Raw genomic sequence first — 23,757 nt, 5'->3', positions numbered from 1 at the left:
TGCCTGCGGTACCAGGTGGGTGACTTGGGATCAGCTGATTCAGGAACAGTCAAGGTCCCAGGCCTCAGGGTTGGAGGGTTGGATTGGTGGAGAAGCTACCTCACTTCTGAGCCTCAGTTTCCACATATGTAGGGCAAGGGGCATAGTACTTGCCTTGCAGGGCTGTTGCAGGCATTAACTGGGCTGCTCTATGGAAAGCACTAAGCATGTCATAGGGGCTCTATGAATGCCAAGTCCCTCCCACTAAGGAACAAAGGCACCTATGTGGAGTGATACTTGGGGCTACTGGAGGTGGAGAGAAGAGGAAGGATTTGGGGTGGCGCCTGGAATGGAACTGGAGCCCAAGCACCTGGCAGGGAGGGTTTTAGGAAAAGGGCTGCCACCAGCTCCAGCTCAGGGTAGAAGCTTCCTGTGCCTACCCAGGACTGAGCCCAAGAATGGAACCAGGAGAAATGTTCTCATTAGCAGGGGAAATGCCAAGTTTGTCAGCACTGATTACAACTATTAAGTTGTGTATAAATTTGGACAAGGAGGGCCGGGCACGTTGGCTCAGGTCTGTAATCCCAGCACTTCAGGAGGCCAAGGTGGGCAGATCACCTGAGGTCAGGAGTTCGAGACCAGCCTGGCCAACTTGGTGAAACCCCGTCTCTACTAAAAACAGAAAAATTAGCCAGGTGTGGTGGCAGGCACCTGTAATCCCAGCTACTCGGGAGGCTGAGACACAGTAATGCCAGCTACTTGGGAGGCTGAGACAGGAGAATCCCTTGAACCCAGGAGGTGGAGATTGCAGTGAGCCAAGTTTGTGCCACTGCACTCCAGCCTTGGTGACAAAGCGAGACTCTGTCTCAAAAAAAAAAAAAATGTGGACAAGGAGAAGAAAAAATAGAGAATGAAAACAGTTCTGTGTTGTGTCTCTTTTTTTTCTTTAATGCTGCTATACTTTTCAAGAAAAATAAATCAGAAAAGAATGAATCATGATGGCCCTTGTTCTTTTCCTTATATTTTCTGCCCAAGACTTTCTGTTGGCTAAATGTAGAATGTAGCAAAGTCTCCTTTGGAAGGAGACACAGATGAATGAGACACCCCCCGCCACTCTCCATCCAAGCTCACTGGCCTGTATGAGGGGGAAACAAGGCAGGACTGACAAAGTTCCCTTTTCTTAGCCCAAGGTCAGCCAGAGAGGCCTCTGGGATGAGGCAATCTGGAGTTTAATCTTAGGCAGTGAGTAGAAGTGGTCCTAGAGGACAGTGTGTGTGAGCACGTGCTTGTGTAGTGTGTCTTGGTCTGTCCAGGCAGCTACAACAAAATACCATAGACTGGGTGGCTTATAAACCACAGAAATGTGTTTCTCACTGTACCAGAGGCTGAGAAGTCCAAGAGCAAGGCGCTGGTAGAATTGGTATCTGCTGAGGCCCATTTCCTGGTTTGTAGAGGACCTTCTTTTCACCGTGTCCTCACATGATGGAAGGGGTAAGGAAACTCTCTGGTGTTGCTTTTTTAGGTTACCAATCCCATTCATGAGGGCTCCATCCTCATGACCTAATCACCTTCCAAAGGCCTCACATCCTAGTACCATCGCCTTGGGGGTGAGGATTTCAACATAGAAATTTGAGAGGGATATAAGCATTCAATCTAGAGCAATGCATATGCATGCATGTGTGTATGTGTATACGTGTGTGTGCATGTGTCTATGTGTGTGCATATGTGCATATGTGTGTGTGCACATATGTGTGCATGAATGGGAGAGGAAGGGCATGCCTGGAAGTGGGCACAGCAGGAGCAAAGGCAAACAGGTGACAGCAGCATGGGACATGGAAGAAACTGAAAGTGACTCAGCCCCGGGAGTGTGATGCAGGACACTGAAATCACAGGATACACGCCGGAATGATGAGTAGAGGCTGGAACACTATAGTCCTCAGAAGATGTATGATGGGGATTTGTTGGATTTCACCCTAATGGACACAGGGAGCCAGGGGTGGGCTCAAGCAGCGTGTGACATGATCAGAGCAGCAGGGATGCTTTTCTGGGAGAGCTTCTGCGACTCCACCAACACTTGTCACCCCTGGACCAAAGTCTTGTCCTGGTTTCCATACTTCCCCAGCTATGGCAGCCACCTACGACCTGATGTAACACAACCTGAAACGTCTTGACAGTCAAGGCTTCAGGTTCTGTGAAACAAATCAGTGGCCCACTTTTTATGTGCTGAGTGAGAAATTTGATAAAACAAGTGCCCCTGTAGATTGTCCCAGGAAACACAAGTGGGGCAGAACTAGGGCATGTAAGTTCTAGGGCTAGAGAGGCAGATGTGGAGGTGGTAGAAAAGCAAACTTTCTCAAGATAAGTGCTGCCCCATGCCCAAGTGGTCTTCCATGGGTCACTCTGGAGAGCTGCCCAACAGAGCCAGCTCCCCTGACTCCAACAGGCCTGGGCTGGGTAGTTTTCTGTGAAGGCTAGCACCTTAGCAGAGGACCTCTCTAAATTGTGGTAATTGTATTCAGAACAGAGCCTCTTAAGGGTTTGCTAAGAGCAGTTGAAGACCTGTTAGCAACCCTGAACCCAATTGTTAGAAGTATTTTGTTGAAAACGGAGTTTGTTTTTATGTCTTTCCTTTTATTTGGTTTCCGTATATTTATTATCCCCTCTGGGATTCAACCAGACCAAAAAAAAAAGAAGTTGATGGGGAAAAAGAGGTACTCTGAATAACAGGTTCTCTGTGGGGAGAAGGTGTTCATTTCAAAATAACCTGAGAGCACGGAGTGACGGTCCCCATTTCTCAAAGATGAGACAAAATCTAAATGACTCTCTTGAGCATCCAAAGGACTTTTGTGCGAGGCAGCCAATAAATTAAGCCCTGTTTAGAAGGCATCTTCTTTCTTCATCTCTGGTCAATAAAAGTAGCTATTTCTCCCAGTCCAGTGCTTCCTTCCTGAACAACACCATGGGAAGATGACAGATACGTTTTCTCCAGCCGCTGCCAGGCTGTGTCTGATCCTTTCCGCTCTTCTCTCCTTACCATGTTCCCTTGTGTTCTCTGGACCCATCCCTTCCTTGTCTCGAAGGCCCCTTTGACTGTCTATACCCAGAATGTCTCTGGGCCATGATGGGGAAAGCCCTGGGGTTGGAGTTAAATAGCAAACCAACCTGTGTTCGAGTCTTGGCTTTGCTCCTTTGTGGCCATGTAAACTTGGGCAAGTGGTGACCACCATGAGCCTCTGTATCCTCCTCTGCTAATTGCAGTTAGTAATTTCTACTTCCCTGGAGTGTTGGGAAGGGATCACGAGGGAAATGTTGCAAAAGCCCCCAGGCAGGATCTGGCACACACAGCTGCTCGGTGAGCCTGAGTTGAATCCTCAAGGGCCGCCATACCCTGGTGGGGCCTTAGCTCAAAGTGTGGGGCAGCAGTGAGGGCACTTCAAATAGCCCAGGAACTTCCCTGCATTCCCCAACCCCCTGTGCTATTAACTTGGGACCACCTGACTTGCTCTGGCTGATGGGCCATGAGTCAAGGGGATGCATATCATTTCTAGGCTGACACAGATAAGAGCTGATGTTCCTCCTTCGTCTCTCCCCTCCTTGCCATGGAGACTTGCAGGGCCCTACCTAAGTTGAGATGACAGAACCAGGAGGTCCCTGAGTCACCACATGCAGAAGAGACTTTGCATGAGCAAGAAATAAACCTTTTATACACTAAGCCACTGAAATTTCAGAGGTTTGTCTGCTCCATTAATTAACTCACCAAGCCAACAAAGCAACAAATACTTATTGAGCTTATACACATGTGCCAAGCATCGCACTAGGTGCCAAGAATGCAGCAGTGATCAAGGCAGATGTATAGCAGAATTACATGTGCTATGGTGCTATGGTGGTAAGGGAGATGGGGTCTAACATGGGCACAGGTGGCGAAAACGAGGCAGTCAAGCTTTCCCATGAAGATCCTATCGCAAAGTTTTCAGGAGCAGATTTCTGTGTGGGTTACTCTTAGGTTCAGTAAAATTTGAGAACCAGTGAGGCAGACTAGAAACAAAAGGCAAGTCTGTGTGCCCAGATCTGGCTGTTCCCAGTCTTTGGGTTGACAATTGTACCCCTAAAAGTAGAGAAAGTTCTTGTGCATTTGCTTGTCTCCATGGTGGACTCTATTCTAATGTGAAGACATTACAGCCTCGGCTCCCTCTAACAGATGTTTATGCAGGTGAAGCTAGGGTGAGGTGCGTTCAAAGGGTGGCAACAAATTAAATTTAAAAAATGTAACTCCAGGCCATTATTCCTGCTCTCCCAGGGATCCCACTGTACTGGTCACCTACAGGCAAGATGGGGGTTTATTTGGGATATTTCCCTCTAGTGATTTTTCCTTGTGGGATTCGCTGGATGGGCTGATCTTTGTCACTGTAATGGTGCCTTTATGCACCCGGTGACTACTTTTCTGAGAGTCTGCTATATGCTGGGTCCGTCCTAAGTGCCAAGGGACAAAGGAGAGCAAAGGAGCATCTCTGCGACCCAGATGCCCAAATTTAGCTGCCCTGGGATGAAGTCAGGGCCAATGGATATCTCCTCATGCCCCATCTGTGAGCCTAAAGATTGCATGTGGTCTCATACAGATGGCCCCATGCAATCTTTATTGTATGTGCAGAGTCCAACAAACCTAGAAGCTTCATTACAGCCTGGCGTTTGCTTTTGAGATTGATGTCTCTGTCTTACAGGCAGGAAGCCAAAACTTGGAGAAGTCACACAGCCAGTTGAAGGGAATGCCAAAACCCAAATGCACACCTCTTCATTCCTATCCCAGGTTTCTTTCCAGTTTACCAAGAAGGAAAAAAACTCCAACTGCATATGAATAAAGAAGGAGACAATCCCTGTCCCCCAACTCTGCAGCATCCTATTTACGCACAGGAACAGCCAACCCTAAATTTAGCAAACAGGACCATATCTCAGCCTCGGCATCAAGTTCCAAAGTGCTGAGGAGGCTATATGCTTTCCCAAGCAAACTGAAGGCACCAGAACGAAAGGTACTATTTGCAGCCTGACACATGAATCATTTAGAGCCTGAGATCCAGTTTGGAGAGTGGCTGGGTGTCCACTCATCCATCCTCGCAAAGCACACCCCAAATCGATACTCACCTCGGAGCCAAAATCAGAAAAGCAGCCAGCCTCATCGGGCAGGCTATTACTGGAAGCTGCTGAAAGTGGAAGGATACAGGGATGGCGGATTTTGGATGGCGGCCAGCCCTCCTGGGTAATGCCCAATAGCAGCACCAAGTACACACAAAGCACTCCTGAGGTTACAATGCTTTTTCTGTCCATAATCCATGGAATCCTACCCAAGAGGGGTGAATCATGCCAGCCCCTTTTGCAAATGAGGAAGCTGAGGTTCAGAGAGGCTGAGGGCTCATTCCGGCTCACAACTGGTCAGTGGCACGGCCACAACAAACAGGGCTTTAGCTTCCTACTGGTTGCTCTTCCTGCTGATCTAGGCTACTGCTGTCTTCGAGTTGGCCACAAAAGAGGGAGCAAAGACCTTCCCTGCACCTGTCCCCCACTGCCGTCCCCTCGAGTCAGTTACGGCACTGTAACATTTCCTGCACCCAGGGTGGGGCTGCTGATGTGCACAACATGTGTGTGGGCCCAGTGCATCCTCTTTTCTCCACACTGCTGAGAGGTGAGCTGGCTAAAAAAGGGGCCCACAGGTGGACTGGCCTCACCCTGCCCTGCTCCTCCTAACTTAACCCTCAGGGCCAGGCTTTGGAGAGATGATGGGAAAGCACTGGGAAGGTGGTTTAGGCCAAATACAGGAGTGCAGGGGAGAGGTTTGTGGGGAGGAATGTAGTTTTAGCTATGTCTTGGGAAGCCCCCTCTGGCTGTACTGCAGGGGCTGGATTGAAGGGGACAAGACTGTAAGTGTTGGGAAGGAGGGTGGGGGAGGGTGAGGCTGGGACAGTCAGCCAGGTGGTGTACCTGGAAGGTGGAGGCTGCTGACAGGAGCTAGAGAAAGAGCTTGATCGGAGTTAGGGGTATGATAGTTGGTTGGAATGGAATGGAAAGAAGGAGCTGAACACTGCACCAACCTCAGTTCCAGCAAAGGAAGAGGAGAAACCTTGTGTAAAAGTAAATGTATTTCTTCACGGCATATTTATTAAGCACCTACCCTATGTCAGGCCTGGAGGTTAAGACTTTAAAGTCTAGAACTAGAAGACCCTTAGTAAGCAACCAGTTCCAATCCAACATCACACAGGTAACACTGAGGCTCAGAGAGGGCTGGGGGTTGATGAACGCTGACACAGAAAAGGGGCCTAACTGGGAGTCCCATGCAGATCTCTGAACCTATCCCCCAAACCTCAGTGACACCCTGAGGCTCTCCTTCTCAACACATGTTTCAGGGCAACCAGACACTGATTTCTGGGTGCATCTCCAGGTCTTAGACTCAGCCCAGCAGGCACATTCTTAGCCACGAAGCAAAGATCCCATGTTTACAGACAAGCGCCTAGGCGCAAGATGGCTTTGTCTGGACCTCTCAGAGGCTCAATCCCCTTCACACTGGACACCAGCCCTGATAGGTCCCTGTCTGAGCTCCTCACCAGGCCTTTCTGGCCTCTGTGCTCTCTGATCCTTCTCATCTTTCCTTTGGAGCTGGAAGCACATTGCGTCTCTCCCAGTGCATTCCAATAACCTCAGTGGGCATTTCTGTTGAATCAATGACTCAGGAAAGAATGAGAGAAAGAAAATAGGAAAGAGAGAGAGAGGGAGGGAGGAATGAAGGAAGGAAAGAAAGAGGGGGGAGAAGAGGGGAAGGGGGGAAAGGAAGGGAAGGGAAGAGCATGGGAGGGGAGGGGGAGACGAGAGGAAGGGAAAAAGAAGAAAAGGGGAGGGGAGGGAAGGAGGGGAGGGGAGGGGAGGGGAGGGGAGAGGAGGAGAGGGGAGGGGAGAGGAAGAGAGGGGAGGGGAGAGGAGGGGAGGGGAGGGGAGGGGAGGGGAGGGGAGGGGAGGGGAGGGGAGGGGAGGGGAGGGGAGGGGAGGGGAGGGGAGGGAAAAAGAAGGAAGGGCAGGGCAGGGCAGGCTGGGCTCTTTCACCATCCAGCAAAGTGAGCTCAACCAGATTACCACTTCCAGGCCATGGTTTCAAGCACCTGTCTTTAATGAGGCTGTATTTTCTGAACCACAGATTGGGCCACTTGGATGGAGGAAAGCTGTCAGGGAGGCAGGGTAATCTGGTGTTCCAGCTTTTTAGCTAGGTACTTCAGTGCTCTGGGCCTCTGGTCCCTCATCTGTAAAATGGAGAGAATGGCACCAGCGTGTCATACAGATCCCTGAGCAAGCCACGCAAGGAAGGGTTGGCCTGGAGCCTGCCTGCAGTCCAGGCCTCACACTTCAGCAAATGTAGCTGGCTCTATGATGGCTGGGACCCCTGTGGGATGCTCAGGTTGCACGTTGAAGTGCTGGCTGTTTTGCTGATTCAGGCACCCTTTTTTACACTTTAGCCTGCCTGGAAGTCACCCAAGGAAATTGTTACAATCTACAGTCTCCAGATGGTTAACTCTTCCTGGGCTCAGGCCCAGAGTGACTCAGGCAGTCTGGGATGGGGCCTAGGATGGGGCCTGGGAACCTGCACTGTTACAAACTCTGCCTGGGTTGCTGTGGATCCCAAAGCCTGTACCAGATCCATCCTCAGGTGATCCCATTGGTGTTGGGATCAATGTGGCCAACTCCACATCTTTCCATGCAGAGGTGATAGGACAGGGAACTAGGATGCAGGCAGCGTCTGGAAAGAGTGTCGTGGGTACAGGCTGTCCATCAGAGGGACAGAGAGGAACAATGGACATGGTTGGGTCACACCTGGGTGCCCTGCACACTTCCTCACCCTGGTCAAATGGTGGATAAGGTACTGCCTCAATTGTGAAGACCCTAGAGACAGTCACTTTCTTTAGCCCAGCTCCACCTTAGGACGCCCAGCTTTGTGCTTGGTTTAGTCATTCTTCATTTGCTCACTCAATCAATCAACAAACACAATCTGAGCTCCTCCCCGGTGCCTGGACTAACATGCGTTTGGTGCCTTCCATGTGCCAGGCTCTGTGTCAGCAAAAGGATCATGGCCTTCAACTTGTCACTTCTTGGAACCATCTATATAAAGGACAAAATGACAATACATATTATAGAGTGTTCTGGTGAGCATGCAATGAGATAATGCATTTTAAGGGCTCGGGCCCGGCCTACTGAATGTCAGGAAAGGCCACTATTCCCTATAGCATGTGCCCCCACATTCAATTTCACCTGTCACCCTGCCCCCAACGCTCTGTATCCCGGGAGCAATAAACTTGCCTCAGGTCCTCAGGGGCCCTGCTCACTCTCTTGTTTCCAGGCCTTTACAATGCTGTTGCCTCTGCCAGGAACACTCTTTCTCCCTTCAACCTCTCTTCCACCTGCACACACACTGCCTAATTCATCCCTGAGGTTGCCACTGTCACTTCTTTAGGGTTGACTCCCAAACACCACCTCCTAACTAGTAGGACCCCCTGCCACGCATTCTACAGAACAGAACTTCTCAACTTTGGCACTTCTGACATTTTGGGCTGGATAATTCTTAGCTGTGGGGCTGCCCTGTGCATTACAGGGTGTTCAGCAGCATCACTGGCCTCTACTGTCTAGATGCCAGTAGTTCTCCCAAAGTTATGCAACCCAAAATGCCTTCAGACATGAACAAATGTCCTCTGGGTGGGGCAGAATTGCCCCTCTGTTGAGAACTGAGTTAGCACCTTGCCCCTCTACCTGTGCTCAACACCTGTCTTCCCTAAGAGACTCTAAGCTCTGTGAGGACAGGTGCTAGGACTGCCTCGTTCACTAACAAATCTCCGGCATGGAATCACTTCCAGGTGGAGAAAGCACTCAACAAATTGTTGCTGGATAGACAGATGGGTGAATGACTGGATGAATTGATTTGTCCAAAGTCACACTGCTAGCAAATCGTGCAGTTGGACCTGGAACCTGGATCTTTGACTGCAGAGCCTGTGCTCTTTCTACCCTACCATACAGGGCTTTTGATCCTGCACCAGATGACCCTCTCCAGGCCTTAGTAATGACAGCAGCTCAAGCTCACTGAGAGGCCACTGGAGGCTGGGCTCTGGGGTAAGCCCATCTCATGGCTTATTGGTATAAATCCTCAACAGAACTCTATGGGGTAGGTGCTGCTTTAATCTCCATTACAGGGAGATGAAGTAATTCTATCAAGTCTTGCAGCTAGGGAGAGTCAGTGCTGGGGGCTCCCTGCAGGAGGCTTCTCAGAGTCTGCATCAGACCAGGTATACAGAGGTCAGGGCCAGCATCCACCTAGCCCTGTCCATGGCCAGGCAAGGGGTCCTGGAGTGCACTCGTCAAAATTGCAGGTGTTGAGTGGAAAATCAAAGCCCACAACAGTAGACAGAAACAAAACTCACCTGCCTTGACCCTGCTACTAGGTGACAAGAACACGAAATATCCCTTAAGAATTTGGGTTACTTACATGGTCCAAAAGCCTTAAGCGGAAAATTAAATGTAACATCATCCAGGTTTGGTACCACTCCCAGCAGACAGCAGAAGCAAAAAGAAATTTGCTCTGGAAAAATTCAACTTAAATCCAGACTTCAAAGAATTAGCAAAAATCAATGTTCTAAAGAAAATAAAAATCTCAGAGTTAAAAATTTAAAAATCTATCAGAAACAAAGCACTATAAATAAGAACCAGGAAAACTAACAGGCTACAGAAACAGAACACGAAATGAGATCAAATATTAGAATTATCAGGTACAGAATAGAAAATCTTATATTTATGGAAATAAAAGAAGCAGAGTGAAAGCAGAGATGAAAACAGCCAACTAGAACTTTTAGAAGAAAAAATATAATATAAATTTTGAAAACATTTTATTTAAAATAATTATAGATCACAGGAAGTTGCAAAGCTAGGATAAAGAGGTTCTGTGTACCCTTTACCCAGTTTCATCCAATGTTACATCCTACAGAACTAAAAAAATTGCAGATGATGCTGCATTAGCAATTGCTAATACTCTGGGAGAAAAAAAGAGAACCATCGGTGTGCCCCTGACTAATGGAAAATCACAATCCTGCAAAAACAAAACAAAACAAAACTTCACAAAATTCTTGGAGGTGGAAAAGCAATAACTGTAATATTGGTAGGTGGAAAAGTAATGCCAATGTGTGTTTGAGCCCCAGCACAGAAGAAGACCCTGGGGGTCCCAGAGGCACACAGGTTGAGACAGCCATACGGTATTGTTGCCATCCTTAAGTAGTTCTCCTTTCTTTATCCTTTCCCAGAGCAGGATTAAATTTTACCTCCCTCCAAGCCATGCAAAGCTCTTGATTTTACAGACCTTCTTTGCTCCCCTATGCCTCCAGGCCAAGTCTAAACACACCCTTTCAAACAAGCTCACTGCTAGCTCCCAACCTCCATAAGCTTAATTCCTCAGAATACCACATAGACTCTCTTGGTACAGCCAAAATTGTTCCCTGCAGGTCCCTCAGACTTGCTGTGACAAGACCGTATTTTCCAAAGAGGAATGCAATAATATCTCCCATTCCACATGCTCTGCTTATAATGTGACTTTGACTTTCCTTTCATTGAGAGGTGGAGTTTACGCCCCCTCCCCTTCAAACTAGATAGGCTTTTCTGACTATTTTGACCAACAGAGTTCAGTAGACATGACATTACAACATGTCATGCAAGTGTCACGGTCTCAGCTCACTGCAACCTCCACCTCCTGGGTTCAAGCAATTCTCTTGTCTCAGCCTCCCAAGTAGCTGGGATTACAGACACCTGCCACCACTCCTGGCTAATCCTGATGGTTTTCTTAATAACGTTTTTTCTCTAGCTTACTTTATTGTAAGAATACGGTATGTAATACATATAAAATAGGTGTTAATCAACTGTTTATGTTATCGATAAGGCTTCCAGTCAACAGTAGGCTATCTGTAGTTAAATTTTGGAGGAGTCAAAAGTTATGCATGGATTTTTGACTGTGCAAGGGGTTGGTGCCGATGTTGTTTAAGGGTCAACTGTATTTGACTTCTAAGGCTACATCATAAAAGGCGATGCAGCTTCCACCTGAGTCTTTTTGGACGTTTGCATTTGGAGCTCTAAGCCACTATGTAAGGCAGCTGACTGCTCTGAGGCCACCATGCCGTGAGGAAGCCCAAACTAGCCCACACAGAGATCACATGGGGAGGTCCCGAGACTACATGAAGACAGAGATGCTCAGCCACTGACTCACTGCAACCTAGGGGACGCCAAACAAGAACCATCTAGCTGAGCCCTCTTTGATTTCCTGACCCACAGAAACCATGAGAGAGAATAACATAGTTGTTATTTTAAGCCACTAAATTTTAGGGTGATTTATTTTGCAGTAATAGATAACCAGAACACTTGTCATGCCTGTTTTCACCTCCACACCTTTTCTCACCCAATCCTTCCTGCCTGAGGAAAGGAAAGAGGATTCTTTCCTTCCTTTCCTTCTTTTGGTAACTTCCTCTTCACTGGGATGGGGGTGTGGGCAAGGGAGACCTCAGTGGAGCTGGCATTTGCCTCCAACCCTGAAACTTGCCTGGAGCTGGGCCCACTAACAACACGTGGGAGAATACAGGGACTGAGTCTCTGGAGCCAAGGGCTGAGCTTGCAGTGTGTGGGAAGACAGAAAGAGAGGCCTTGGCTCAGGAATAAAGCTGAAGCCCAGTTCTCAGAAGGGACCCCATGATCAGTGGGAATGCAGCAAAACGGTCAACTTGAGGGTCTGTCCTCTCCTGGCGACAGGAACTATGGGGCGGTGATGATCATGGTGATGCTGATCTGTCCACAGCCGCATTGTATTTAGCATTTTATATAGTCTCATTTAAGCTTCACAGTAACCTTTTGAGTTAGGCACTATGACTATTCTCGTGTTATAAATGAAGAACCAGAAGCCCAGAAAGAGGAGCAACTTGGCCAAATTCTCAGTTAGGGGCAGACATGAGATTCGAACTCAGGCTTGTCAGAATCCAGACTCTCAGTCCCAGAAACAAAAGCAGGTGGGAGAGAGTGGGTTAAGAGATTCCAGGCATAAGCCTCGGGAGGCCTCTGCAGCAGAGAATTCCAAGTGTGCCTTGATTTGCATTACCACCGTTTTGGTTTGCAAGAAGGAGAAGCTGATCTCCTCCTTGAAAAAAAAAAAGGACAAGAACAAGGTAAGAATATGTGCACTCCTAGATATCAAGATATAAACTTGCAGTAACTAAGACAGTGTGATTATCTTAGTCCATTTAGGCTGTTATAACAAAAATACCATAGACTGGGCAGCTTAAACAACAAACATTTATTTCTCACAGTTCTGGAGGCTGGGGAGTCCAAAATAAGGCACTAGCAGATTCAGCGTCTCGTGGAGGCCAACATTTAGATTCATAGACAATGTCTTCTCGCTGTCAGGCCTCTGAGCCCAAGTTAAGCCATCATATCCCGTGACCTGCACGTACACATCCACATGGCGGGTTCCTGCCTTAACTGATGACATTCCACCACAAAAGAAGTGAAAATGGCCTGTTCCTGCCTTAAATGATGACATTACCTTGTGAAATTCCTTCTCCTGGCTCATCCTGGCTCAAAAGCTCCCCCGCTGAGCACCTTGTGACCCCCCCGCCCACCCCTGCCCACCAGAGAACAATCCTCCTTTGACTGTAATTTTCCTTTACCTACCCAAATCTTATAAAATGGCCCCACCCCTATCTCCCTTTGCTGACTCTCTTTTCGGACTCAGCCCGCCTGCACCCAGGTGAAATAAACAGCCTTGTTGCTCACACAAAGCCTGTTTGGTGGTCTTTTCACACCGAAGTGAGTGAAATTTTGGTGCCGTGACTCGGATTGGGGGACCTCCCTTGGGAGATCAATCCCCTGTCCTCCTGCTCTTTGCTCCATGAGAGAGATCCACCTATGACCTCGGGTCCTCAGACTGACCAGCCCAAGGAACATCTCATCAATTTTAAATCTGGTAAGCAGCCTCTTTTTACTCTCTTCTCCAACCTCTCTCACTATCCCTCAACCTCTTTCTCCTTTCAATCTTGGTGCCACACTTCAGTCTTTCCCGTCTCTTAATTTCAATTCCTTTCCTTTTCTGGTAGAGACAAAGGAGACGTGTTTTATCTGTGGACCCAAAACTCCGGCACTGGTCACGGACTCTGGAAGACAGTCTTCCCTTGGTGTTTAATCAAGCAGGGACACCTGCCTGATTATTGACCCACATTTCAGAGGTGTCTGACCACGTGGGGATGCCTGACTTGGTCCTTCACCCTTAGCAGCAAGTACCGCTTTTCTAGGGGGCAAGAACCTCCCTGACCCCTTCTCTCCGTGTCTCTACCCCTTCTCCACTTTCCTGGGGGGCAAGCACCCCCCACACCTTCTCTCCGTGTCTCTACCCTCTCTTTTCTCTGGACTTGCCTCCTTCACTATAGGCAATCTTCCACCCTCCATTGCTCCTTCTCCCTTAGCTTGTGTTCTCAAAGACTTAATACCTCTCCAACTCACACCTGACCTAAAATCTAAATGCCTTATTTTCTTCTGCAATGCCGCTTGACCCCAGTACAAACTCGACAGTGGTTCCAAATAGCCAGAAAACGGCACTTTCAATTTTTCCATCCTACAAGATCTAAATAATTATTGTCACAAAATATGCAAACCATCTGAGGTGCCTGACGTCCACGCATTCTTTTACACATCAGCCCCTCCCTAGTCTCTGTTCCCAATGCAACTCGTCCCAAATCTTCCTTCTGTCCCTCCTGCCTGTCCCCTCAGTCCCAACCCCAAGCATCACTGAGTCTTTCCTCTTTCCAATCTTCCTTTTCTACAGACCCATCTGACCTCTCCCATCCTCCCCAGGCTGCTCCTCGCCAGGCCGAGCTAGGTCCAAATTCTTCCTCAGCCTCTGCTCCCCTACCCTATAATCCTTTTATCGCCTCCCCTCCTCACACCCGGTCCAGCTTACAGTTTTGTTCTGCGACTAGCCCTCTCCCACCTGCCCAGCAATTTCCTCTTAAAAATGTGGCTGGAGCTAAAGGCATAGTCAAGGTTAATGGTTCTTTTTCTTTATCCCAAGTCAGATAGCATTTAGGCTCCTTTTCATCAAATAAAAAACCCAGCCCAGTTCATTGCTCGTTTGGCAGCAACACTGAGATGCTTTACAGCCCTAGACCCTAAAAGGTCAAAAGACCGTCTTATTCTCAATATACATTTTATTACCCAATCTGCTCCTGACATTAAATAAAACTCCAAAAATTAAATTCCAACCCTCAAACCCCACAGCAGGACTTAATTAACCTCACCTTCAAGGTGTGCAATAATAAAGTAGAGGCAGACGAGTAGTAATGTATTTCTGAGTTGCAATTCCTTGCCTCCACTGTAAGATGAACCCAAGCCATATCTCCAGCACACAAGAACTCCAAACACCTGAACCACAGCTGCCAGGGGTTCCTCCAGAACCTCCTCCCCCAGGAGCTTGCTACAAGTGCCAGAAATCTGGCCACTGGGCCAGGGAATGCCCACAGCCCAGGATTCCTCCTAAGCCATGTCCCATCTGTGTGGGACCCCACTGAAAATCGGACTGTTCAACTCGCCTGGCAGCCACTTCCAGAGCCTCTGGAACTCTGGCCCAAGGCTCTCTGACTGACTCCTTCCCAGATCTTCTCGGCTTAGCAGCTGAAGACTGACACTGCCCGGTTGCCTCAGAAGCCTACAGAACCATCACAGATGCTCTGGGTAACTCTCACAGTGGAGGGTAAGTCCGTCCCCTTCTTAATCAATATAGAGGCTACCCACTCCACATTACCTTCTTTTCAAGGGCCTGTTTCCCTTGCCTCCATAACTGTTGTGGGTATTGATGGCCAGGCTTCCAAACCTCTTAAAACTCCCCAACTCTCGTGCCAACTTAGACAATACTCTTTTAAGCATTCCTTTTTAGTTATCCCCACCTGCCCAGTTCCCTTATTAGGCCGAGACACTTTAACTAAATTATCTACTTCCCTGACTATTCCTGGGCTACAGCCACACCTCATTGCTGCCTTTTTCCCCAGTTCAAAGCCTCCTTCACATCCTCCCCTTGTATCTCCCCATGTTAACCCACAAATATAGGACACCTCTACTCCCTCCTTAGTGACCGATCATGCACCCCTTACCATCCCATTAAAACCTAATCACCCTTACCCCACTCAATGCCAATATCCCATCCCACAGCATGCTTTAAGATTAAAGTCTGTTATCACTTGCCTGCTACAACATTGCCTTTTAAAGCCTATAAACTCCCCTTACAATTCCCTCATTTTACCTGTTCAAAAAACCGGACAAGTCTTACAGGTTAGTTCAGGATCTGCACCTTATCAACCAAATTGTTTTGACTATCCACCCCGTAGTGCCAAACCCATATACTCTCCTATCCTAAATACCTCCCTCCAGAAACCCATTATTCTATTCTGGATCTCAAACATGCTTTCTTTACTATTTCTTTGCACCCTTCAACCCAGCCTCTCTTCGCTTTCACTTAGACTGACCCTGACACCCATCAGGCTCAGCAAATTACCTGGGCTGTACTGCCGCAAGTCTTCACAGACAGCTCCCATTACTTCAGTCAAGCCCAAATTTCTTCCTCATCTGTTACCTATCTTGGCATAATTATGAAAACGCACATGCTCTCTCTGCTGATCGTGTCTGACTAATCTCCCAAACCCCAGTCCCTTCTACAAAACAACAACTCCTTTCCTTCCTAGGCATGGTTATTGCAGTCAGAATTCTTACACTGCCTGCACCTAGGTGAAATAAACAGCCTTGTTGCTCACACAAAGCCTGTTTGGTGGTCTCTTCACACGGACGTGAGTGAAACTTGCTGTGTCCTCCCACAGCAGAAAGTGTGAGAAAGCTCTCTAGGGCCTCTCTTATAAGGGTACCATTCAGGAGGGCACCACCCTCATGACCTAATCACCCTCCAAAGGCTACACATCCTATTATCATGACACTGGGGGATGGGATTTAAATGTGTAAATTTTGGGGGGGGACACAAGCATTCAGCCCACAATAGTGATATTAAACAAAGATGGGCAAAAATGCCAGTGGAATGAAACAGAGCTCAATAAATAGAGCTGGATCAACTGAATAATCGCACAGGAAAAAATGAGCCCAGACCCCTACCTCACTCTACATGCAAAAATGTATGATAGATGGACTTTAGATCTAAATGTGAAAAATAAAAGAAAGCAGTTGTTACTCAAAATAGCCCCAAACTGGTAACAACCTAAATTTTCATCAATAGTAGAACAGATCAATAAATTGTTGTATACTCACACAGCAATAACAAAGGGCAGATTATTACTGCATGCAACAATGTGAATGAATTTCACAATTATAATGTTGAATGAAAGAGGTCAGATACAAAAAGACATATACTGTATGATTCTATTTCTATAAAGTTCAAACAGGCAAGCCTAACTGATGTTGTTAAATGTTAGGATATGGTTATTTTTGGGGAAGAAGGTAATGGTAATGAATAGCAGGGGCACAAAGGGAGGTTTCTAAGTTGCTGGAAAGGCTCTAATTATTGAACTTGGTGGTAGTCATAGAGGTGTGTTCACTGTGATAATTCATCAAGTAATTCACTTATCATTTGTGCCCTTTTCTATATGTGTATTGCAATAAAATAATTTATTTTAAGGAGTAACAGATGACAAATTATCCACAACAAATTGATAAAGGATAATAGCTTTAAAGAGCACATAAAAATAAGTAAGAAACACTAAGACATCCTCACTAGAAAAATGAGCAAAGGCTATGTGAACAAAAGAGGCATCACAAATGGCTTGTATATACTTGAAAAAAAATTTTAAAACTTGATAGTAATGAAACACGTTAGAAATTTAAAATAATGAGAAACCAGTTTTACCAAGCAAATTGATAAAGATTTAATAACAAATAATAGGGACTTTTTCTTTTGACCACAGTGGAGTAACAGTGACCAGCTTCTCTCTCTCTCTTTCTGTCTCTCTCTCTCTTTCACTCTCTCTTACACACACACACACACACCCCACCTTAAAAAATAGGAAAAACAGACAAAATTATATAAAACAATGGTTTCCAGTTATTGGACAACAGGAGCACAGTACAGTGATCCCTGAGTGGAGAGAAACCAAGGAAGACAGCTCTGTGATCACCCATCTTACTTTGTTTGTGCTGAGAGTTCTTTTCAGGCCACAGAACAGGGAGAGGGAGCCCAAAGAGGGACTGGTAGTCTTTCTGAGTTGAGGAGGGAGAATTAAGAATTCATGGAGGCTAGATTTATCAGGCCAAAGTACCAGAGAGTAGAATGCTACAGAGTGCTAAAGAGCTATCAAAAGTTCCCTTCAAATCTTGAGCCGAGTACTAATCAGCACATGCATGTGCAGAAACTACCCAAGGCTTTGGAAGGAACCACTGAAAAGGAGTGGAGAGAACAATTACCATAACCCACACAGAGCCTATAACGGTTTTTATTCACACCAGCCTGTGTGGGAAGACCTTCTAACCCACACAGCATTAATTAGACTGCTCAGAAGGCTTTTTCCTCATTAGTGGGGCCAAATTAGGGCTAGACTAAAAGATGTTCTGTTCCCACATAACAAAGCTTAAAAGCAAGCCTCAAAAAGTATCAAACTGTTCTCTAGTAATTTAATTGCAGCCTAGAACAAAGTTAAAAAATATTTAAAGAACATCAACAAAATCTATCACCCAATATAAAATTGACAATACATTTTTTAAAAAATTACCAGGCATGCAAAGAAACAGGAAAATGTGACCCATAATGAGCACAAAACTCATTCAATTGAAATGGTTCCAGAAATCCACAGATGATAAAATTGATAGAATGACATTAAAGCAGCTATTAAACAAATACTCTATGCATTCAAGAAGACAAAGAAAAGCATAGGTATGTAAAGGAGAGATATACAATATATAAACAAGCCACAAATCAAACATCTAGAGATTAAAAGTAGAATGGCTGGGATATTAATAAGATTAACAGTAAATTAGATCCAGCAGAAGAATATCCTAGTGAATTTTATGGAGAGCAATTGAAACTATCCAAAATAAAATACAGGGAGAAAAAGGAAGGGGTGGGGGTGGAGAAATCATCCATCAGCTATGGAACAAGGCACTTAATACTTACATGGAGCCCCCAAAGGAGAGGAAAAAAGAAGGGTTGAGACAGACTGAAAATCTATCCAAAGAAATAATGGCCAAACACTTAATGAAAACTATTAATCCACAGACCCAAAAACCTCAACCAAGCCCTAGCATAAAGAAATATTAGAAAATCACACTAAAATCAAACTGCTTAAAATTACTAATAAAGAGAAAATCTTAAAAGCACGCAGAGAAAAAGCATAGGTTGTGTTGAGAGAATCAAGGAAAAGAAAAGAATAACAGAAGACTTTTCACTGTGAACAATGGATGCCAGAAGAAAGTGGAACATTTTTAAAGGACTGGAAGAAAAAACTGTCAACCTAGAATTCTATATATAGTAAAAAACATCTTTCAAAGCTTAAAGTGAACAAACAAGTGTTGGTGAAGATATAGAGAAACTGGAACCCTAATATATTGCTAGGGAGCTTGTAAGATGCTGCCATTGGTATGGAAAACAATCTGGCCATTCCTCAAAAGGGTAAACATAGTTACCATATGATTTAGAAACTCCATCCCTAGGTGGAAGAGAACCCAAGAGAACTCAAAATATGTTTTCACACAAACACTTGTGTATGAATGTTGATAATAGTATTGTCTACAATAGCCAAAGAGTGAAAACAACCCAAACCTTTGTTAACTGATGAATGTATAAACAAAATGTGGTATATCCATTGCCGTGGTTTGAATGTGTCTCCCAAAGTTTATATGCTGGAAACTTAATCCCTAACACAGCAATGTTAAGAGGTGGAGCCTAATAAGAAGTGATTAGGTCCTGAGGGCTCATGAATAGATTAATGTCAGTATCACGGGAGTGGGTTAGTTATCTTGAGAATGGGTTTCTTATAAAAGTGAGTCTGGCCCCCCTGTGTGATTGCTCTCTGGCTCTCTTGCCCTTCTGCCTTCTCCCATGGAATGCTGCAGCATGAAGGTGCTCACCAGATGCTGGTGCCATGCTCCTGGACTTCCCAGCCTCCAGAAACATGAGCCAAATAAACTTCTATTGTTTATAAATTACCCAGTCTCAGGTATTTTATTATAGAAACATGAAATGGACTAACACATCTGTACAATAGAATATTATTCAGCCTTAAAAAGGAATTAAGAATTAAGTACTAATATAAGCTACAACATAGTTGAGCTTCAAAAACATGCTAAATGAAAAAAGTCACATGCAAAAGGTCACATACCACATGATTCTAATTATAGGAAATGTCAACAATAGCCAAATCTATGGAGACAGAAAGTAGATTAGTGGTTGCCTGAGGCTATGGGGAGGAATGGAATGAGGAGTGACTACAAATGGGTACAGGACTTCTTTTTGGGGTGATAAAGATGTTCTAAAGTTAGATAGTGGTGATGGTTGAATTGTACACTGAATTATACAATTTAAAAGGGTGAATTTTATAATATGCAAATTATATCCCAATTAAGCTGGTTTTTTAAAATGAAGGTGAAATAAAGACTTTTTCAGGCATATAAAAGTTGAAAGTCTTCACCACAAATAGACCAACACTTCAAAAAACATTAAAGAAATTTCTTTAGGCAGAGGAAAAATTATAATTACATGGAAAATATGGATATATACAACAGAATGAGGAGTACTGGAAATGATCAACATATGAGTTAATAAAAATATACTTTAAACTATTTAAAAAATATAATTAACTATTTAAAGCAAAAATAATAATAAATTACATGGTTTATATACAAGTAGAAGTAAAATGCATGGCAGTGATAGGACAAAAGCCAAGCAAGGTAAAATGAAGTATTCTGTTGTAGGGTCCTTACATTCCATAATATAATTATTATATTTTCAGAATTGTACTTGAATATCGACTGTGATAAATTCAAAGTTGTATGCTCTAAAGCAATCACTAAGAAACTGAGCATATAATAAGCTAACAAGGGAGACAAAAAGAAGCATAAAAACATAGTCCCAAAAAGGCAGAAAAAAGAGAGGGAAAATGAACGAAGACTAGATAGGACAAATAGAAAGCAAATGGTGAAATGGTAGATTCACACTAAATTATATCAATATTCACATTAAATTTAAATGGTGCTTATACTCTAGTTAAAAGACAAGTGTTGTCAGACTCAATAAAAAAGCAAGACCCAACTACATGCTCTCTATAATAAACCCACTTTGAATATAAAGACACAAATTAGGCTTCAAGGGAAAGGATAGAAAAGAACATACCATCAAATATTAATCTAAAGAAACCAGGAATGGTTTTATTAATATATCCTGCAGTGAAGAAGGATTCCTTGGGACAAGCTGGCTTAAATGTGGATTCCAGGTTCTACCAGGGGATGGGACTAGCCCACAGGATGGAGAGTTGTGAGTCTTGAATGCCAGACTAAGGAGCTGGCATGGATGTGGATAGACAATAGGTTCACTGAAGGGCTTGGGGTGTAGCCTGTGGAATGCCTGGAGTGGGCTGCCGACTGGAGAGAGAGACCCAGGGAGGGTTTCAGGTATGGGGTGATGGAGGCTGGGACCACTGCAGGGCAGTTAGAGACACAGTGATGGGTTTGAGAGGCTACAGACATGGGACTGAAAGGCAGAACATCAAGGACAGAGGGAAAGGAGGAGAGAATTTTAGCCAGAGCTTCCATCACCCCATACCTGAAACCCTCCCTGGGTCTCTCTCTCCAGTCGGCAGCCCACTCCAGGCATTCCACAGGCTACACCCCAAGCCCTTCAGTGAACCTATTGTTGGTCTGTTTACCATTTACTGCCTATCTATTATGTGACAAACTCTGAGCTGCTGGCACTGTGGAGAGTTCAGAGATAAGGAAGGCACAGACCCCATCTTCCAGAAGCAAACTATGAGTCTGTACTAGTAGGGTTTGTATTATCCTAACTTGCATTATGATAAATCTCCAATAATGCTCTGGAATGGAGCATTTCCCAACTCATTCGACCATTTGAAGAGCAGAGGCATAGCAGGGGTTATCAGTTACTGCGCCTTACTGCAGGCCAGATATTTAATCTCAGCTGAGCTTCAGGGGCAGCACATTGCAATGCAGCACTAAGATGTAAGGGGTGCCTCTCATAAAACTCCAAATTTATCTCATTCTTTTTTTTTTTAAACTTTAAGTTCTAGGGTACATGTGCACAATGTGCAGGTTTGTTACATATGTATACATGTGCCATGTTGGTGTGCTGCACCCATTAACTTGTCATTTAACGTTAGGTATATCTCCTAATGCTATCCCTCCCCGCTCCTGCCACCTCACAACAGGCCCAGGTGTGTGATGTTCCCCTTCCTGTGTCCAAGTGTTCTCATTGTTCAATTCCCACCTATGAGTGAGAACATGCGGTGTTTGGTTTTTTGTCCTTGCGACAGTTTGCTGAGAATGATGGTTTCCAGCTTCATCCATGTCCCTACAAAGGACATAAACTCATATTTTTTATGGCTCCATAGTATTCCATGGTGTATATGTGCCACATTTTCTTAATCCAGACTACTGCAGCACTATTCACAATAGCAAGGACTTGGAATGAACCCAAATTTATCTAATTCTTATGAACATCTGCCATTCCCACTGATAACATGCTGGAAGACAGGCAATAAATGTGAGTCCTGCAGGAAGGCATGAGGTGGGAACGCAGACAGGTAATGTTGTACCACAGGTGAGCTCAATCAAGTTAGAGACTCTCAGTTGTCTCCCTACCCTCTGAGGCAGATCAAGGAATCCCCTCCAGCAATTTCCCAGACCATTGGCTACATGGTGGTGCTGGGGGAATATTAAAGGAGCAGCAGCATTTTACAAATGCCTGGTTTACAGGTGAGGAGAGGCTTTCAGACTTGCCCAAGGAAACACTGCTGATAAGACGTGGGATTTGAACCCAGATCGGTCTCACTACAAAGTCCAATCTCTTACCTCCTGTGTAGCGTGGTTTCCTAGGGCTGGGGGGGTTAGAGGAAAAGAGTTTCCAAAATACTCCTTTGCAGGATAATAAACCCAATGATTCCTTTAAACACAGAAAGCAGGGGCAAGAATACTAAATAAGCCTAGAATATCTCATGCCAGAAAATAAGGAAGTGTTCAGGGAAGAACGTGGGCATGTTAAAGTGACAGAGGGGCCAGCTTGAAGGGGCTCCCACTGGCCAAAGCTGGGACAACTTGAATGTCAAAAGAAATAGTCACAGTAATAGATTATAACCCATTAAATAAAACAAGAATCCATGAATCCTTACCGAGTACATATATGAATGAATGAATGAATGAGTGGGGAGAGGAGAGATCTTTTCCTTACAGTTAGATCGCCAACTGATACATTTAGAAGGAATGACAGAGGCTGGGCGCAGTGGCTCATGCCTGTTATCCCAGCACTTTGGGAGGCTGAGGTGGGAAGATTGCTTGAGGACAGGAGTTCAAGACCAGTCTGGGCAACAAAGTGAAACCCTGTCTCTACAAAAAAATAAAATTTAAAAAGTTAGCCAGTTGTGGTGGGATGTGCCTGTAGTCCTAGCAATTTGGGAAGGCTGAGGCAAGAGGATTACTTGCCCAGGAGTTAGAGGCTGCAGTGAGCTATGATTGTGCCACCGCACTCCAGCCTGGGGCAACACAGCGAGACCCTGACTCTAAACAAAAGAACGAGGAGGAGGAGAAGGAGGAATGATGGAATCAGGAAATAACCATTTGGCAACTGTGTTAGTAATAACTTCATCTAGGCAGAAATCCCCAAAGAATGCTACAACTAAAGTTTGATGATGAATGACATCATTCCGAAGTACCTCCCGAAGAAAATACTTATTGCTGACAAAGGGGAAAAGAAGAACTGAGGAAAAACTGGCGGACACCATCTTAATAAGGTGATTGACGTTCCTGCACCAGTAATGCAGCAAAGAGAAATTGTGTGCTACCTACTAGGATGCAATGAGAACACAGCATCATTTCTGTGATATTCCTACTGAAAACAGGCAACCTGAACCCAATAAGAAAGAAACAGCAGCCAAACTGGAGCTGTGGGACCTCCTGCAACATACGTAGCCTAAAATCTTCAAAAGCATCAAGGTTGTGCAAGACTATGGAAGACTGAGGAGCTGTTCCAGAATGAGGGAGGCTAGGGAGAAATGACAACTAAATGCAGTGCAGGATTCGGGACTGAATCCCTTGCTCTAAAAGGGATCATCGGGATAGGTGGTGAAACTTGCACGGAGTCTGAGGATTAAGTGGTTACAATGCATTGATGTAAATTTCCTGATTTGGGTGCTTGTGGTTAGGTAGAGAATGTCCTCATTTGCAAGAAATATCCACAAAATATTTGGGAGGTGGTGGAGTACCACGTTAGTAACTTACTTTTTTTCCGCTAAAATGGGTCGGGGGAAATAGCTCTTTTTACTACTGCTGCAACTTTCTGTAAATTTGAAATTATTATACAAACCCGAAGCTGCTTTTGGGCAGTTTTCTCGCCGTTGTTACCTGATGCAGGTGCTACTCCTGGAAAGGAGAGGACTTTCTGAAGAGGGTCGAAGGCCCCTTTTTCCCTCTCAGGCCGGTGAAACCCCTCGCACAACAGAGAGAGGACAGCGCCAGCGCCCCCAAAGGTGG

The sequence above is a fragment of the Symphalangus syndactylus genome, chromosome 21 (assembly GCF_028878055.3).
Source record: "Symphalangus syndactylus isolate Jambi chromosome 21, NHGRI_mSymSyn1-v2.1_pri, whole genome shotgun sequence".
In the NCBI taxonomy this organism is placed as follows: Eukaryota; Metazoa; Chordata; class Mammalia; order Primates; family Hylobatidae; genus Symphalangus; species Symphalangus syndactylus.
Note: the sequence above shows the minus strand (reverse complement) of the source record.